The sequence below is a fragment of the Aotus nancymaae genome, unplaced genomic scaffold (genome assembly GCF_030222135.1).
Source record: "Aotus nancymaae isolate 86718 unplaced genomic scaffold, 86718_ANA_hifiasm-v0.15.2.pri h1tg000040l, whole genome shotgun sequence".
Classification (NCBI taxonomy): domain Eukaryota; kingdom Metazoa; phylum Chordata; class Mammalia; order Primates; family Aotidae; genus Aotus; species Aotus nancymaae.
The window spans coordinates 50878926-50884694 of NW_026988454.1; positions in this window are offsets into that span (position 1 = coordinate 50878926).

The window sequence follows — 5769 nt, forward strand, 5'->3', positions numbered from 1 at the left end:
TAATATGCAATGTAAAAATTGCAGCACCCCGAGAAATGTTGAGAGCCTTTAATTTGGTAACACCACTTTTTAGAATAAACCTGACGCGGTAACATGTATCTGTGATCTCCAAGGTCACCGCAGCGATTACAAAGAAAATTTTCAAAGAACCATGATGGCAAAAACTGAGAAAATGGCTAAATAAACATGGTTAACTTTGTGAGAAGAATATTAAACAACTGTTTATGTTAATAATAATAAAGGATCCCATGTTCCTTTATTATATTATTGTGCTGTCGGAAAAAAATTGAAAATTTTAAGAAAATACTCAAAAGGTGTCCCCCACTTTTCTTTATTTTTCTTTGTTTTGATTTCTCTGTATTAAAGCTGGTTTCACTTGTATAGTGGGAGGAACACTTTTTAAATGAAAGCTTCCTAATGATGAAGCCTCTGAAGTTTTCTCTTGTTGAAATGGTGATGTCCCATGGACAAGAAAGCACCTTGATCTTTTATTGAGTACTGCTTACCTGTAGCAGAGGAACACTTTAAAACAAACATACTCAGGCACACTTTGGTACTGATTCCGTGTTTACGGTAGTAAGGGTTGATTTCAGGCCTTATTTTAAACTTAAAAAAGTGAAGTCTCCTAACTATGGTGAGAATCAAATAAAATACATAAATTAACTTTGCAAATTAAGTTGCTCATTTTTTTTTTTTCTCTATCGCCTCAGTTCTGAGGAATTATGCTTTGCTATCAGGAAAGAGCTGCCAGAGGGAACAGCTAGTGCCTAGGTCCTAAGCGGGGAGTCAAGGATGATTTTTGGCTAGATGAACTGGAAAGATGAAGTTCTGTTGACCAAAATGATAAGTGAGGAAGACAGAAGCAAGGAAGATGGTAGTACATCTTTAAATGATTACTGGATCGTTGCGGGGGAGTGGGGGGAGACAGCGCTGGGTGGGGAGTTGGGGAGAGGTATCATGGGGAGAAATGCCACATGTAGGTGAAGGGGAGGAAGGCAGCAAATCACACTGCCACGTGTGCACCTATGCAACAATCTTGCATGTTTTTCACATGTACCCCAAAACCTAAAATGCAATTAAAAAAAAATGACTACTGGATCAAAGAAAATCAAGCAAAATTAAGTTTTTTCTCTTAAGAGAATAATGAAAACAACCTACCCAAAGAAATGAGATGCCGCAAAGCAACAAACATACAAGGTTTACCTTAGAAAAAGAAGGTTACTTTTGGTTGCCAATTGCAATGTGGTAAATTTAGTACCTTTTTATTTGCATTCCTATTTCATTAATAGAATTTTTGGTAAAGCAGCCTTTTCAAACCTTATGTATCACTGTAAATAAATCCTACATGCTTCCGAAGGCTTAAGAGTATTATTTTGATACTGGATATCGCTGTCTTGTAATCAAGAAAACACATCCCCAAATCTTTGTCACACCTACATAAGCATTATTAAGCATTTTTTAGTGAATCTCTAATTTCATTTTGACCATAACACATGCTTAACAGAACACAGTAAGTCCCTTAACTGAAATTGTGGAAAATTCTCATGGGGCAAATTGACTTTCTTTTAGTGTTTCATTTTTAATTGGTAATTAAAGATGTTATAGACCAAGTGTGTTTTAAGCTCTGCAGGTAGGCAAATGGTGTGAGCCATTGATACGGTTTGGCTGTGTTCCCACCAAAGTCTCATCTTGAATTTTAGTTTCCATAATCCCCGTGTGTCATGGGAGGGACCAGGTGGAGATAATTGACTCATTCCCATCCTTTCCTAGTGATAGTGAGTTCTCATGATATTTGATGGTTTTTTCTGTCCTTTATGAATTACCCAGCCTCAGTTATTTCTCCATAGCAGTGTGAGAACTGTCTGTTAAGGCTATCATAGGATCTGGAACCAAAACTGAGAAGCCCAGCCTTAGTCATTTGCAAGATAAATAGCTATATATAAGATAATTCAGATACTATGAAATAATGTGTAAGCATGTTGTAAACTCCATATCAATATTATTTATCAGTAATTGTAAAAATTCATATACCTTATAAGCATTGCTATTCTCTGTTCATCTTTATTGCTAGTAAAAAATATGTCCCTAAGAGATTTATCTTATTTGTATTCATCTTAGTTTCTTCTGCAGGTAATGCATATTAGCAGTTGCTATTTACTAATACTATCAGCCTTTAAAAATTCTTTTGATGTTTATTTTTACTTGTCTGTGCTGATGAGTTTTCTAGTCAGTCACACTACTCTTAGAAGCTCAGTATTGAGAATTCTCTATTTAATGCTTAATTTTAATTCTCAAACAGTTCATGTGGTTAATGTTTCATTTACTCTGGTATCTCAAAGACTTTTCACCAGTCATAAGCACAAAGAGCGATATAAAATTTTAATTTTGTGTGTTCTGAAGAGAGATCTCTTCAAGGGTAGTGAATCTCCATAATACTTTCCCGCCTAACTCACTTCCCTGGCCTACAATCTATTCTGACTCAGCGCAGAAGCCAGAGTTACAATCTAAACGAGTCCTTATCACTTCTTTGCTCATAAATGCCCCATTCTCATCTCAGATTAAAGACCATGTGTTTATAATATAGGTCCTAGGGAATCTGACTTCCTGATTCTCACCCTCACAACTCTGCTTTCTCAGTCCATTTTCTGGACTAAGCTTATAACAGAATACCTGAAACTGGGTAATTTCAGCAAGTTCCTTTTTAATAGGTGGCTATTTGCCACTGCATCAAAAGGTGTAACTAGAAGAATTTGTTAAAAGTACAGTGAGCATTACATATTCTTTTTACTGCTTCTACCATCACCACAGATGGATGCAGACATCTGTTTTGACCACTGGGTGGCAGAAGAAGATCCCATACTTGAAATTCATTCGTTCTGTTTTGTTGCTGAAGTTCTGGTATACTGAAATTACAGAAGCTTAATCATACTTGGTTGTTAGTACAGAAAAATAATTCAGGTCAGGAATAATACAGTTTGCCTCTCTGGAAATATTTTTCAGTGCTCTTCGGTCCAGACGTCACATTTATGGATTTACGCTCCCCAGCTCAAGAAGCCAGTTGTGTAGCTGTCTATGCCCCTCCGCCTGCTAGTATCTGTTTTTATTGTCTGGTACTAAATTTCGATAGACTCTATTTAGAAGTTAAAGTTGCATCTCCACACCCTATGTTTTCGAGATAGCAAAGAACAACCTAGACTTGCATTCAGAAGGTCTTTGGTTGGCCATGATACTTCAAACTTTTTTACGTTAATGTGATTTCCCTTTGTGCTATAAACCAAATGCAAGAAAACATCTAGTAAAATCACACTGTTGTTTATTATAATCGTGCATTAGAATTTCAAAAAAAAAAATGGAAGACTGAGTCCAGAGGAAAGAGACACAGAGAAGGAGAGAGTATAAATTCGGTTCTACAGTTCAGCTTTGGAAAACATAAAGAAAGCTGAGTAAAACACATCTACACATTGGTTTGTATTTGTCTCCTGGGAAGGAGGCAACTTAGGTCATGGTGGGAGCGTGGAGGAGATAATGAAATTAAGAAAGGAGCAGGTTTATATATGTCGAGCTTCAGGGTTTGATGTGGTAGCCAAAAGCATTTAGTAGCAAAATATAAAGTAGTATTAGCACATAATTGATTTTAATTATATGTTTTATAATTATATAAATCCATTAAGTATAAAGGGGAAGCAGTACCATGTTCTTAATGAAAAAGTTTCATTTATCTAGCTGTGGAACAAAAGAATGCTATAGATCACAGCCCCCAAGAAAAGACTAAAAATTCAATTTATTTGATTTGAGATAATGTACTGTACAATGAAATCCCAGCGGTGTGTACCACCTTTTAAATGTTCACATAGATGCTATAAATCACTCTGAAGCCATGGAGAAGAGCCAACGAATACTTAGAATCCTTTGCCAGAAAGTTTTAGGAGAAGATCATGATTAACTGGCTCAAAATATAAAATTTTTACATCATACACTCTAAGAATTTGATGTAGAAAGGGCTTCAGAAGCTAATGGAAATAAAGTTTCCTGGTATTACGGTATAAACAACTATTAATCTTCTTTCTGATGATGTAATGCTATAACTTCAAATATTCTTTGATTTTGTTGTTAGCCAAAAATCTTATTGAAGAGTCTTTACTGTGGTATAGTTCCTGAAAACCAATAAACTAATTCTGAGCGTGGTTGAAAGTGTTCATTTAGCTAGTATGTTCCAATACAGAGGAAGATAAAAAATTATCAGGTATGTAGAAACAGAATTTTAGAACTGGAGCAGACCTTAGGGAGCAAAATGGATGTGACACTCCATATTTACAGCTCACTTATATCAGAGTGAGACTAGAACCGTAGTTGACTTCCATAACATAACTTCTATTTGTATTTTTAACATCATTCATTTAATGTCATATCAGTGCTGGATGTAGAGTTAGTTGACAAACTGGAGTGGCTTTCCTTGATGACTTGAAAAGGGTCAGTACATTAATATTCTTTTAAAAGTGGAATGCCAGTAAATGTCTTCAGAGAAAGCTCAGATTCAGAGTTGGTGACATTTTCCTTCCAAGAGAAGCAACCTGGGTCTATTACCATTTCAGAAAGTTGTATACATATAAACATAAACATTAACCTGTATACCTATAAACATGAAAATCGTACTTGATGTAAGAAAGACCTTAAGCACTTATTTAGTTCAGTTCTTTCCTTCCAAGCCGTAAAATATTATCATCCCTATTGTATAGATGAAAAAAATCCAGGGCCCAAAGAGATGAACTGATTTGTCCAAGGTCAAATGACAGATGAGTAATGATGAGGGTGGGACAGTTCTCCTGTCCCAGCAAAGAACTACAATATACAGTCTCTTATTGGAGGACAAAACAAAACCTGAAAACATTTTAGTTTTTATTTCATTTTCTGCTTCTTCCTATTTAGTTCAAGGACCCAGAATTTTATACAAAATCGAACCTTCCATAATTGTGTATAAGTGGATTACCAAGTAATTGATTGCATTTTAGGTAGTAGAGTCAAGTTTCTTGGTCTCCTTGAAAGTGAATCTTGAAAATCGAATTGACTATTGGCAGTTGGTCCACTGTCCAGTAAGCATTGTTTTGGCTAAAGAAATAAATAGATAGAAGCCCTTCAGATAGCTTATTTTTGCTAATGAGCAAGTTGCTTCAGTGAACGTAGCAAAAGTCAGGCATGAGACACTATATATCACAGAAATAATCTAGACAAATTTGAAAATTGTCAGATACTGTAGGCTGCATTTAGTAAAGCCAGGCAGAGCAATGTCAAGCAGGAATTATTCTCTTTTGGAGTTACAGATAATAGATATAAAAGTACAGATTGCAGTTTTGGTTCCAAAAATGGATTTTGAGTCCAAAGGTGCAATTTGGTAATGAAAAGGTACCAATGGTAGCTCTGTAGTAGAGCACAGTGGAGAAGCTTTCTAGAAGAAACTTTATATGCAGTGGCCATAAAAATGCTTCTAGTATGGAGGTGCTACAAATAATATGATGCTAATGATACAATAATATATCATTGTCTCCTGGTTCATAGTAGGATAACTCAAGACCTTCTTGCATGGGCTTCTCCCTCACATGTTACTGGATTAAAAAGGGGTTTTTGTCCTGCTTCCCTCAAGGTCAGATATTTAGGTCTGAAAAAAGAAGGGGAGGCTGTGAAAAGTTGTGGATATTATATTAAAGTAGAAACTGATAAAACCAGAAAATAGATGCAGGGAAAATAGTGATAGAAGACATAGAATGCAAAAGA